The sequence below is a fragment of the Saccopteryx leptura genome, chromosome 1, assembly GCF_036850995.1.
Source record: "Saccopteryx leptura isolate mSacLep1 chromosome 1, mSacLep1_pri_phased_curated, whole genome shotgun sequence".
NCBI lineage: Eukaryota > Metazoa > Chordata > Mammalia > Chiroptera > Emballonuridae > Saccopteryx > Saccopteryx leptura.
This window is the reverse complement of record NC_089503.1, coordinates 202585680-202600257: the sequence shown is the minus strand read 5'-3', so window position 1 is coordinate 202600257 and position 14578 is coordinate 202585680.

Here is a 14578-nt window from a genome sequence, read left to right as displayed (position 1 = left end):
CTGTAGCCCCCTGGTCAAGGCACATATGTGAAAGCAATCAATGAGCAACTAAGGTGCTGCAATGAAGAATTGATGCTTCTCATCTCTCTCCCTGTCTCTCTGTCCTTATCTCTCTCTCTCTCTCTCTGTCTCTGTCACACACACAAAAAAGAGGATCTACCCCTTGAAATGACCTATGCTATAAAGGTAAAAAATTAAGTCTCTGACATAAATCCAAAAAACACCTAAGTAAATATATTAATGGAAAACAACAGCAGCTAGTGTTTAGTCTTTGCTTCCCAGTGCAAGGTGCCAGGAACTACTGGATTTTTTGTTTGTTTGTTTTTGGTTTGTATTTTTCTGAAGTGAGGAGTGGAAGGCAGAGACACAGACTCCCACATGTGCCCAACCAGGATCCACCTGGCATGCCCACCAGAGGGTGATGTTCTGCCCATCTAGAGTGTTGCTCTGTTGCAACCAGAGCCATTCTAGTGCCTGAGGCAGTGGCCATAGAGCCATCCTCAGTGCCTAGGGCCAACTTTGCTCCAATGGAGCCTTGACTGTGGGAGGGGGAGAGAGAGATAGAAAGAAAGGAGAGGAGAAAGGGTGGAGAAGCAGATGGGCACTTCTCCTGTGTTCCCTGGCCGGGAATCGAACCCAGGACTTTTAGACACCTGGCCGATGCTCTACAACTGAACCAGTTGGCCAGAGCTGTATTATTTTTATTTTTATTTTATTTTTTATCATTTTGAGTAGGAAGGCAGAGTAAAATCAAAATGAGGACAGTTGGCCATAAAACAGGAGTTTTAGTGAGAAGGAAGAGAACAAGGTTTTAATGGGAAGTGGGAGAAAGGTGGGTTTAGGCTCAGTCATCAGTCAGCTGTCAGGGGCAGAGGGGAGAAGCTGGAAGTGAGCCACATCTGAGACAGGCCGGTTGCAGAGCCCTCAATGTGAGATTGTGCCGGCAATCTTGTTTGCAAGTTTTGTAGCCAAGAGAAGTGTTGTAGACATAAAACTGATGCATTAAAGGGCAGCTATTGCAAGTCTTCAGTCTCATTGATACTGTGATGGAGAAAGGATTTCACAGAGAGAAAGGATACCTTTTTCTATACTCCACGGGTTAGTTACATTTGCTGAGGCAAGATCTAGTATTTCTCAAATGCAGTGGAAAATTCTAGGGGCATGTTTGCCGATCTTGTCGCTCCTGTTGTTCTATAATAAGCTTAGTCATTTCCTTAAGTGAACTAAGAGATGACCCGTCTTAGTGCTTGTTTCCCTCTTTCTGTATATACGCCATTTTGAGTGTATGTGTATGACATTTGTCAATGATAAAACGAACATAAGTTACGTGATTTCAAATAAAAATTTGGAAAGACGGAAATCGCTGTGCGGCAGCTCCCCTTTGCTCTTGCTTGTGGGTCAGTAGGCACACTCTTCCCCCTCGCGGGACTGTGGGCTGTAAGACATCTGCAGACTGCGTGGATGGTTCAGGGTGGGAAGCCCATGGGAGGGTCGACCCCAGCAAGCACAACACAGAGCTGACACAGGCTGCAGTCGGTGCTGATGGCACGCCGGGGCTTGACCTGCCTGTGTCATCCCCTCCTGCTCGCTGTGCGGAGCTGATGCAGGAGGCATGCTGGAAGCTCCCACGCACCCCGGGGGGCAGGAAACGGGACAGGAAGCCGCCTTCCTTTAGTCACACCACCAGCTGTGGTCCAGCAGAGCAGATGTGGCTGCTCCTTAGTCTGCATTGAAGTGAGGAATGAGAGAGACATTTTGCGTGAGTTCAGCAGTTGATAGCACCAAAAAAACAAATAAACAAAAAACGAACAAAACCCCAAAACATACAAACCAACCAACCAACCCCCCATGAAACTCAGGGTCCTGGTGATTTGGATGATAAGGACCTCATTTGATAAGTATATGAGGTGGATAAAAATAGTCACAGTGTGTTTGCTGTTCTGCATTGGCTGATAAGCATGGGAGGGAGAGCCATATTGATCCCCACTCACATTTAACGAGTACCTTGAGGATTAGGACATTGAGCCTTTGTCCCTGTCTCCCACTGTTCTTTCTGCATGGAGCTCTCTCTGAAAGGCTGGGCTGTGATCCTGGAGGAGTGTTCAGCAGTAACAGGAGAGCAGAGGGGGTACACCAAAGTATCACCGTTAAAGATGGTGCACGTGACACACCTGTTCGTGCTGATTAGTCTGTCAGCAGAGCGCAGGGAGCCCCATGGACTGTGGGGAAGTGACTCGGTGATTTTTCTGTTGCTTGCCAGTCGCACAGCAAGGAGAATGGCCTATTGTGAAAAGGCAGAGAAAGGGCACTCACGGCATCTGTGAGGATTCGGATAGGGTGGGAGAAAATCTAAGACCTGTCGGTTTGGTTTCCTCAAAATACAGTCTGACATTATCTTTGGGAAACCGAAGGCATCTAATGGTTGGGAGATTAATGTTTTATGATGTGACCTGTTCCCTTGCATGCATTCACATTATTCAGGTGAGAAAATTAAACACCGATGAAAAAGGAGAGGGCGGCATTTTCATTGCCAGGATTGGTTTTTAACACAGCACACTGGAACGGAAAGTGGAGCAGAACCACCAGGAGTTCTGAACATGCGTGGTAAATCCTTGACTGGCTCAAAATATCTAGGTGCTGCTGCTGCAGGCACATTGCTCCCTTGGTGTGGACATAGGTAGAGTCATAATTACTGAATACAACATAGTTATGCAAGAGGGAGGAGATCACCTAAACTAGGTTGGTCTGGCGTAAGATGGGCTTAGCCCACATTAGAAGGGAGCAAACTTTCTTTGGGCCACATGTGTCCTTCCCATAGTTTCCTCTGGGCTTCTAATGTTTCTCTTCCAAGGCAATCAGAGTTGGCCAGGGATTCCAGTGTGGTGGTCCCTGAATGGCTAACTCACTATGTTTGAGAACTTGAGGATGTCTCCTGTCCCTGGTCTCTTTAATTCCATTTCTGTGGAACTGGGGATGTTTGGATGAAAAAGGTATAATCTTCCAAATAGTGCCTTCTTATGTAGGAAACATCACATCTGTGAAATTTATGTACTCTGATATCATCATATTCTGTATATTATACAATGGACTTGGGTTTCATTATGGAAGGACATCTGCTGATATATCTCAAACCGTTTTTCAGCTTACTCTGGTGTAGTTGTTTGAAAAGGAAGAGTTGGCTTTTACTAAAGCACTCATTGAGTTCTAATTCACGTAGTATATGCTGGCCTGGCACATTTCTTCAGTAGAACTGAGATCCTTTGAGTAATGAGAACCTAGAAATACAAATTTTATTGTGGCAGGACCATCTCAAACATCAGTGTCACATTGCACTGGTCAAATAATTGGTGCCACTCACTATTGCTGGCTTTATAAACAATGGATTAGTTTCAGAATAGTTTGTTAGTTCCTATTAACTTTTTTGTTGCTTTTCTGTTTTAAAGACATTTTCAACAACAACATCAAAGAAGACATACCAGGCAAGCCATTTGGCTTTCTTCTTGTTTGTGTCTGTGGTACAGATGTCAACGATATAAGGTTCTGATATAACATGAGAGTTTCTAGTACCCAGTTTATTCTTATCAAGACCATTTAAGAGAATAAATGGCATGTAATGTATTATACCTGTTGATCCTTGTTTGAACACATTTTGGGGTGCACACCATCTATGCTTTGTAGAGTAGTGATTTATGTGGTTGCATTAGGAAAAGGAGGTTGTTCAGGTCTTAAATGGTCCTATGGGTTTATTATGCGTAAAATCCTGAGATTTAAACATTTCACTGAAGTGGTTCCATGACCACGCAAAGCAAGTTATTCTTGGCTGCCTCAAAAAGAAAGTAAAACACAGTCTTGGTCCAATTTCTTTTATTCCCACCTGATGTCATCTTCACAACGTGCGGCACCCTCAAACACAGAGGTTACAACTAATTCCAAACAAATTTTACTGGGGATTCTTCCTTTTTGCAGACATTTCCTAACGTAGAGTGTACTGTGAACATTCTCAGAACTCCTGGACAAGAGACCGTCTGATCGTTGGGTTCTCTCTGCGCACCCACACCTTGGTCTACTACACAACCGTCAGCCAGCACCCTTCCATCCCCGGCGGAGCTCTGTGTGGCCCAGGGAGAGACCTCTGTCCCTCACAGGGTGCAGCAGGTCTCCGGCTGGTGCATACTAATACCCTGCAGAAATAAACAAGGGAAGATCGCACTTTTTCTGGGAGGCTGTCAAAGGCAATTGGGTTGCCAGGCAGGAAGAAAGCATATAAACAATTTCAGATCCCAAATTCTGTTTGGATTTCTCAATGAATCCGGTTGAATTCATGGGGGGGGGGGGAGCAAAATAAAAGAAGAAAAATTTTTAAAGGAAAAAAGGAATTGCTGATGCATGTCAAGCCCCCTTCCTCCGGGTTTCGTTTTCTTTGGGTTTCCAAGTTTCCATTCTTCTCAATCAAGTGATATAATTGCTCCAGATAGGTTGTGCTTGCTGTTTGCTTTGAGTTGTTGTGAGTAATTACAAATTACATACAGAGAAGCTGCAGTTGCACTTTCAGCCATTTTTTTTCAATAAGGATTCAATTTAGGTTTAATAGGACAGTTATCATACGTTAATTAAATAGATGGATTATGAGAAACATATTTACCCTGGTTTACCAACAAGGTACAAAAATATGTTTTAAATCTAAGTTTGGCATTTATCTAGTTTGCAGATTCCTCTGTAGAGAGATACAGTTCTTCAAAGTTAATATTTATTTTGCCGAGCTCAAATTGTACGTGACAGTTCAGTATCTGTATCTGCCATCCGCGGGTTATCATTGCGCTGCAGAAACGTATGTGAGTATGCTTTAGATCAGTGAACGCCGCATCTCCCATCATCAATTATAGATTTAAAAATCAATTGATCTCTTTTATAGCTACATTTGTATTTTTGGAATTTGACTGTCTCTAACAGGTAGTTATAAAACTCTGCCTAATGGAATGCTCTTTTTTTTAAATCAATGTTTCAATATACGACTTATTAATAAATGATTTATTTTAAGAATGTTTTCTTCAAATCAACACTTGCCATTGTAAGATTGATTGTCTCCCCTGTAATTGAGCTCATTTGCCATTACCTTTGTTGTGAATGCTCCTGATTGAATTCACCTTTTTTTCATCGGAGCCAGTATTCCTCCTTATCTCTCTCTTTGGTGTGTGTGTGTGTGTGTGTGTGTGTGTGTGTGTGTGTGTGTGTGTGTGTTTATAACCCTCTCTTTTCTTCTGTCTCATCTTCTATCATTTTATCCCTAAAGCCTCCCCTAAGGACTAAAAACCTGGCTCTCCACCAAAGTACATTGTCTGGAGTCAGAGATCTGAAGAGTGCTGAGTTAACTTATCTCCTGAGTTTCCAGGCACTTTATAAAGAATACACAGTAAAACAATGGGAGCCCATAAAAGTAGAGAGTTGAGGAATTAGCCGAAAAATGTGGCTGATATGCACAGCAAATCTGGATCATTTCATCTCTAATTTTTCCCCTCAATCAGGATTATGTGGGTCTTGACACTTGCATTAAATTTCCACTTCTTGGGGCACACAGAGATGCAGCCAAAGGCAAGAGGTGATTTGGAGTTTTCTTTTTATTAAAGTGAACTAGCTGAAGTCCTTGACACTGGAACTCTTATAACATGTCTCACTATACTTAAAAAAAAAAGTGAACTTACTTGTGTGTATAGGAAAGGAACACAAGATGGCAGAGCAGAAATAGTTTTGCTGTTGTCAGATTGCACACACAGCGTAGCTCAGATGTGCAACCAGCTTTACATTCTCTGCCAAATGCATTTTCTTAAACTCAAATTTCATGTAATGTATTATTTTCTTTACCAATAGCAAATCACTAATTCCTTTGTGGCACAATAGGTCTTGGTTTATTAGGTGGAAATGCATAAGGACAGAAAGCAGACATAATTACATTATAAATTATTTGTCTGAACTGTGCTGCATTATTTTCCTTCATTTGTTAGTTTAGTTAAAAATGCTTTGGGAATAATTATGAAGAATAACATAATATTATTTCCAACATGCTAGATTATTGGGATATTCCTGGTCTCTCTTACATATTTTGGTGTTTTGGTTCTTTGGGAATTATTGGCTTTGTCAGTAAGTAATGAGGTAAGGTAAAAATTAATGAATTTATCTCTATGTTTTCAGCCAAGGAAAATGTACAGTAATGATGAGCATTTCAAGCTTTCATTAGTAATAAACTAGACTATTATAGAAGTAATAGATAGTATTTCTGTTAGTTAAGGGACCAGAACTTATTTAAAATATAAATATAACTATTTCATTAACCTAATACAAAGGAAATTAAATTCTTACTAGTGAAAAGTCCCTGACAGGCATTCCTGAGTGGCAGCAGCTTCTGTAAAAGCGTTAATTCAGTAACCCAGTTTCCCTTGCTCTATTGGCTTGATGATCTTCAACACCTGACTTCTAAAATTATCACAGAATGGGAAGGAACATGGGGGGATGTACATGTTAGGTCACATGGCAAAGCCTGAAAATTCTGGTTGTCACTTCTACTCACATTCCACTGGCCAGGACTCAGCTGCATGGCCACATCTAACTGCAAAGAATGCTGGGAAATATTGTCTATATATGCATCCAAGAGGAAGAAGAAATGGATTTGGTGACCAGCTAGCTAGTCTTTGCCATAGTACTATTGGTGATTTTAAGCAAATTACTACAAAGATAAGAGAAAGATTCTTGCTGCAAATAAATATTTGCAAAACATATCTATAACTATCTTTATATCTATCATCTATCAGCTATCTCTATCTATATCTATTAGTTATGGTTCAACCATAGAAGCAGAACCAATAGACAATACATATTATGAGAATTGCTAATGTGATATGAGGGCTGGCTAGGAAAGTCTAAAATCAACTGATTATGGATATAAAGTCAACTGATTATGGATATTAATCGCATTATCAAATACCTTCATAACAATGCCTAGATTGTGTTTATTGAATAAAAGGGGACTGTTGTCTAGGCAGGTTGACACACAATGAATGACTATCATAGTCTTGATATATGTGTGTTTATAGTTATACTTGATTATTAATATAACTCAAAATTATTTTTCATTTTTTTGTCTTTTGACAGTATGAATATAAAAACACATTTCCATATATGCTATATTTTGAAAGACAAAGTTTTTTTCCTCTTTTCATTTATATATTTAATTAGAAAAGAAACAGAATTCAGCATAACATACATAGGATAAACCCTTGCTTTGAAGTGTAGCATACTGGTGTTTCAAACCTTGGTTCACTATTTACTCATAATCCTGTGACCTTGGACACAGAATTGATTGTTAGTTGATCATTTTGAGGACAACTTTTTTTTTTCTTTTTCTTCTGTTGTAGAATGTAATAATGAATATATCTGTATGTAACATACTGTAACAGTTCTTGGTTTGGGGTAGCCACTCAATAAATGATAGGTGTTGTTAAATTAGGTGGGAGTTAGCCTACAGGCAAGGGTGAACTCTCACCTGGATGCCAGCTGAACTCAGAAGCTGGGAAAGTCCCATAATGAAGTCTCCCCGCCCCAGGGAGGAGTTTCAGCATGCACTGTGCCAGATACAGTGAGTCTTCACTAGAAGTGTGACAGCAGGAGGGATGGAGTCAGAGGCAGTACTGAGGAGCCATTGTGCCACTTCACCCGCAGGTGTACCAAAAACTACAGAATTAATATTAATATTTTAAGGGGCTTGAAGAACATTTTATTAATTTGGGTTAAGGTGTGCAGAAAAATTGTAAGAATAGTCTCTGTACTGTGTGATTGGCATAACCAGGATGGCCCTTGGCATTGTATTGTAAATGCAAAGGGAAGGAAAACATGGATTCCCAGACATTCCACCACACCTGTGGGGAAAGGGGTGAATGGCTAGCCAGGTGCAGAAAGAGAAAAGCCAAAATAAACCTTTTCTTATAGCAATGAGCCATTTGTGGGATTTGTCCCAACGGAAACTACCTCTCCTATGTAAATGTGTATGGTTAACACATGTGACTCTGGACAGAGAGATGGCGGATGAGCACTAGAAAATATAGGAATGCCTTTTAATATGTAAAGAGACATCTTTCTAACATTGTGTTGACTTGTAAATTTTGTTTTCTCCAAAATGATGTATGGCTTGCAAATTGAACATGGTCCTATCATGTTAATATATGACTATAACCAATAGTGGTAAAGGGCTCCTCATTACAATTTTTGCTTCTGTACTTCCTACTTACAAAACTATAAAAACTAGGTAGAACAAAGGGCCAGCGCGCTCTCCCTCAGATTTCTGTCGGAGTTGTCGCCGCTTGGCCAAGCTAGACAATAAAGCTTTGGTGTGTAATCGACGGATTTTTTCACGTCTTCAATGTTTTGGGTCCCTCCGGATTAGGCGTAACATTTGGGGGCTCATCCGGGATCGAGGAACCGCTGTCGGTCTGCACACCGGAGCTTTCTTGTTCAACCCCGGGTAAGTAGAACAAGGTTGCGACTGTTTGGTTGCCACACGAGCTGGGAAGGGGCCAGTGGCTGTCTCCCCTTGGATGCGAGGTTGGGAGATTTGGGAGGGCATCCCGCTTTTAGGGAACCCCGTTTTAGTTTAGATATTCCGAGCTCGAGGGAAGAGTGGTGCCTGTTTGTCTATCTGTGTTAGCTGTTTGTCTGTTTTTGCTGTTTGTCTGTCTGTTTTTGTCACTGCATTTGTCTTGATCCTATTCTTCCCACAGCCAGACATGGGTGGCAGAAGCAGCAAAGGTCCGCAGTTCCCCCTTGAATGTATGATTTCTCATTTTAAATTGGCTTATGTTCCACAGGAGGATGTATACAGAGAGAAATTCTCCAAGGGCCTCCTTCACACGTTGTGCACACATGAATGGCCCACATTTGGGGTAAGCTGGCCCACCGAAGGGTCGTTCGACTCAGTCCTGGCCCAGAGGGTATGGTCAGTAATAACAGGTAGGCCCGGGCATCTGGACCAATTCCCCTACATTGACGTTTGGGTCACTCTCTGTGAGTGACATCCCCCCCCCCCCCCCCCGTGGATGCAGAAATGCTCCCTGAAAGGAAATAGTAGGGTATTAGTAACTAGAGTGGCCAGGCCCCAAGAAGAACCCAGGCCAGCAGTCCTGCCAAGTGCACCAGGGATGAGCTCCTTTTACAGCCCCCTCCATATCGGGAGCCTCCACCACAGGAAGAAACCCCGAATCCCCCAGATGAGCCAGAGAGGGAATCTCCAACTGAGGGGAACAGGGAGCCTCGTCTCGAGCCCCTCCTTTCCCCTGTGCACACTAGGCAGGGCAACCCTTACCAAGGGGAGGACAGGGTCAGTGAGGCAAGCCCTGCTGGGAGGCAGGAGTCCACCCTCCTGCCCCTCAGAGAGGTTGCCAGGGGTACTTTCATGTATGTGCCTTTCACCACTTCTGACCTGTACAACTGGAAGCACCAAAACCCTTCTTTTGATGAGAAACCCCAAGCATTAACTGCCCTTCTTGAGTCTATTTTTCACACACATAGACCAACATGGGATGATTGCCAGCAGTTGTTGCAGGTCCTGTTCACAACGGAGCAGCAGGAACATATCTGTGCGGAAGCAAGACGCGCTTTCCTGGCGGGCCAGGAAGCCCCAGATACCCCGGCAGGGTGGGCAGCCCTAGAAACGGCACTCCCTACTGAGAGACCTAACTGGGACCCTAACGACAGAGGTGGTAGGGATGTGCTCACAACTTACCTCCGGTATCTCCTGGTCAGGATGCGGGCGGCAGCTCACAAACCTACAAACTTGACCAAAGTAAGTGAAGTAACGCAGGGACCGCAGGAATCCCCTGACACATTCTTGGAGTGGCTACTAGAGGCATACCGCACCTGGACTCCCATCGATCCGATGCAGAACCCAATAGGCATGCGGTTAATCTAGCATTTGTTACCCAGTTGGCCCCAGACATTAGAAAAAAGTTACAGAAATTAGAAGGATTTGATGGGGAAACTAGGAAAAAATTAGTAAGCATAACCACTCAAGTGTATAACAATAGGGACACTGAAGCAATAAAAGCAGTGAAAGAGACAAGCTGGTCCCTAGTGATGGCCCTACAAGAACAAGGGATTGTAACAAAGCAGGGCAGCGGAAAACAGCGTAGCCGTGGGAAAACCGCATAGCCGCCGAGAGGCCCTAGGAAAGGATCAATGTGCCTACTGCCGTAAACGCAGCCACTTCAAGCAGGATTGCCCCAAGTTGAAAGGAAAAGGAACGGGCAGCCAGGGACAAAAACCCAAAGCCCTTCTGTTTGCGGAAGAGGACTGACGGGGCCAGGGCTCAATTCCACTAAACCCCCTTGAGCCCATAGTCACAGTCCAAGTAGGGGGAAAACCCGTATCCTTCCTTTTGGACACGGGGGCGGAACACTCGGTCCTGAAAGAACCCCTGGGGCCCCTCTCCAAGAACACAATCTCCGTGCAAGGGGCTACAGGAAAAGCCGAAAGATATCCCTGGACCACGGCCCAGACGGTGGACCTGGGACGAGGGTTAGTCACTCAGTGGTTCATAGTAATGCCCAACTGCCACTACCCTCTGATGGGACGAGACCTACTGTGGAAAGTGGGTGCCTCCATCACGTTCCAAGGGGGCACGGGAGCCATCGCTTTCAACAAACCGGAGACAATTGCATTCACCCTGCCGCTGGTGGAGGAACACCACCTGAATGAACTGGTAACGGGGCCCCAGGCGGACGGACAGTGGAGGACTCAATTCCCCAAAGTGTGGGCGGAGGATAACCCGCCAGGGCTAGCGAGCCACCACCCACCCGTCATCGTGGCTCTGAAAGCCCAGGCGGTACTACTGGTGCGAGTATGCCAATACCCGATTAGGCCTGAGGCCAGGCAGGGGATAGCTGTCCATGTCCGCGGACTGAAAGAGGCAGGGATTTTAACTGAATGCCAATCCCCCTGGAACACTCCGCTGCTGCCGGTATGTAAAGGGGACACAAATGACTACAGGCCAGTCCAGGATTTTAGGGAAGTAAATGCCTGGACAGAAATCATCCACTCAGTGGTGCCAAACCCATACACCCTCCTGGGACAGTTGTTACCCGATTTAGCGTGGTTCTCGGTCCTAGATTTAAAGAATGCTTTCTTCACCATAGCCCTGGCTCCGCAGAGGCAGGCCCTGTTTGCCTTTGAGTGGACAGATCCTGACACGGGTGATTCCAGTCAATTAACATGGACCTGATTGCCTCAAGGGTTCCAGAATTCTCCGACCTTGTTTAGAGAGGCACTGGTGAGAGACTTGGTCCCAGTCCCAGTGGCACATCATAAAGCAATTGTCTTCCAGTATGTAGATGACCTTCTGGTAGCAGCAGCAAGCTTAGAGGAATGCACGGTGGCTACAGAGGGGCTACTGCAGGCTCTACAGGATCGGGGATATAGGGTCTCTTGGAAAAAAGCCCAGATTTGCTAGAAAATTGTCTGATATCTAGGATACATAATCAGCCAAGGGACGCGGGCGTTAGCTGAGTCAAGGACTCAAGTCATCCAGGCCCTCCAGGTCCCTATGAGCAAGCGACAACTTCAGGAATTCCTGGGCACAGTGGGGTACTGCAGAATCTGGATTCTTGGTTTTGCCCACATAGCAAAACCTCTGTACGAAGCCACGAAAGGAGATGGGCTTCTCCGATGGACCCCGGAGTGTGCCCAGGCTTTTAAAGATCTGAAAATGGCTCTGGTTAGCCCCCCCCCCCCCGCTTTGTCGCTGCCTAACTTAGAAAAGCCTTTCAATCTCTATGTGACTGAAAAAGGAGGGTCCGCTGTTGGCATGCTTACCCAAAAGCTAGGACCCTGGAAGCATCCCATAGCCTACCTCTCAAAAATGCTCGACCCTGTCGCAAGAGGCTGGCCAACCTGCTTGCAGCATTTAGTGGCGGCGGCAGCCCTGGTGCGAGAGGCGGACAAGTTAACCTTAGGGCAGAGCCTCACAATCATCACTTCCCATTGCTGGCACCAATTCTCACCCAGGCATCAGGGAAATGGCTCTCAAATTCCTGTCTCATTCATTTTCAGGGTTTGCTCCTAGAAATGCCCCGGATCACCTTCGAGACTGTAAGAGGACTGAATCCGGCTACGTTGCTGCCAGAAGGAACCGGGAACCGACCAGAACATGACTGCATAGAGGTACTGAATGGGGCACAGGGAACCAGAGAGGACTTTAAAGATGAGGCTATCCTGGGGGAAAGGACATTTATATGGATGGCAGCAGCTTTGTCTGCGAGGGCCATCGACTGGCATGAGCGGCTGTGGTCTCAGGAGATGGGACAATCCTCTGGAGCTCAGCCCTACCCCAGGGTACCTCAGCCCAGAAGGCAGAATTAATTGCCCTGACCAAAGCCTTAGAACTCTCATGAGGCGAGGTAGCCAACATCTCCACGGACAGCCGATATACCTTCGCCACAGCCCACATCCATGAACAAATCTACCAGAACAGAGGGCTTCTCACCTCAGCAGGAAAAGAAATCAAGAATAAAGAGGAAATCCTCAGCCTGTTAGAAGCCCTCTGGTTACCGAAGTGAGTGGCAATCATCTATTGCCTCAGGCATCAAAAAGGGGACTCCCCTCAAGCTCTCGGAAACAGGCATGCAGAAGCCGCCACCAGGGAGGTCACCGCTCGAATTCTCCCCCTCGCCATAGAACCCACCATCCAGGAAAAGCCAGCTTACTCCAAAGAAGAACAAGAGACATACCAATGAGAGGGTTGGACTTTCTCAAGTGGGTGTTGGAAGAACTCCCAAGGTAAGGTAGCCCTACCACAGCCCCTAGGTGAAAAGCTTCTCGAGGAAATCCACGGAGCAACGCACCTAAGTGGAAAGAAGCTGCAAACCCTGGTGTCACCCCGGTTCCAAATTCCACATGTACGCAGACTGGTCGAACAAGTTGCTCACCAATGTCAGGCCTGCCTACAGGTCAATGCTGGCAGAGGCCCTGGGACGTCTGGAATCAGGTATCGGGTAACAACCCCGGGGGAACACTGGGAAGTGGACTTCACTGAAATGAAGCCTGGCAAATATGGGTACTGCTACCTACTAGTGCTTATAGACACTTTTACAGGATGGCCAGAAGCCTACCCAACTCGGAGAGAGAATGCATCCACAGTAGCAAAGGCACTGCTACAGGAAATAATCCCCAGATTTGGCCTTCCCTTTCTCCTGGGGTCTGACAATGGCCCAGCCTTCACGGCCAAAATATCAAAAGTCCTTGCTAAGGTGTTAGGAATAGATTGGAAATTATACTGTGCATATAGGCCTCAGAGTTCAGGACAGGTACAGAGGTGTAATAGGACCATAAAGGAAATGGTCACAAAAATTCATCTGGAGACTGGCTGAGGTTGGGTGGAAGCGCTCTCCCTCAGATTTCTGTTGGAGTTGCCGCCGCTTGGCCAAGCTAGAAACTAAAGCTTTGGTGTGTAATCAACGGACTTTGTTCGCGTCTTCAATGTTTCGGATCCCTCAGGATTAGGCGTAACAGTACTGATGCCACAGAGACTGGTTTCTGAAGTCCTAGAGTTCTTGCCTCAGTTCTAGGGCTCTGCAATTAAAATGTTCATTGTTCTCAGATAATTCCTCCTTGTCACATACTGTTTAATTAAATTCATTTGTAAAAAGATATAACTTGTCTGCAAAAAGAATTTTTAAACGACATTTCATGTTTGATTTAGGGACTGAATGTATATTAAATGTCCACTAGAATATGAAACTAGATTTTTCTTGTTTTAAAGATAAACTAAAAGAGCAATAGTTTTATATTCAGCCAGTTTACTTTTATAATGTTGTCACTTGTTTCTAAATGAAGATTACACATACATTGCAAGAGTGGATCCATCTTTATTTTTTTCCCAATAGAGGAAGAAGACAATAAATTTTCTTTTCATCATTTTTTCCACATTCTAGAGCAGGGGTCTCAAACTCGTGGCCCGCGGGCCGCATGCGGCCCGCCGAACAATTTTGTGCGGCCCGCAAACTAATCCACGAAGTTCAAAATATTTTGGATAAAATTAAGTAAGCCTAGGGGCCTACTTGTATTTTTCATTTCTCTAGCATCCTAGCTAGATATTAGCTTAGTTAACAGCAGTTGTGATGCGAACTACAGTTTCTGGTCGTTTTGTGACACTGAAAAGTGTTGTGTAACAGTTGCCTTTTGTAGACCTAGTGCGGCCCGCCGAATGGCTGTGATCTTGCTCTGCGGCCCACATGCTGAGTTGAGTTTGAGACCCCTGTTCTAGAGCCTTCTTGATGCATTATATAAAAGTATTGACCAGATATATGCAATTTATGAGATATTATATTTGGTCAGTTTGGTGATTTTATAGCAAAGGAAGCTGAGGTTGTAGATGTTTACCACTGGAGGAGGTCAAGTATGAAACTGATGTTTGTGGGTAGACCTCAGATGTCTCTGTGTGTGTATTTGTTATAGAAAGATTTGATAGCTACATCCTCCCTCCCTCCCTCCCTCCCCCCCTCCCTTCCTCCTTTAGTCTTTTTTTTTTTTTTTTTTTTTTTTG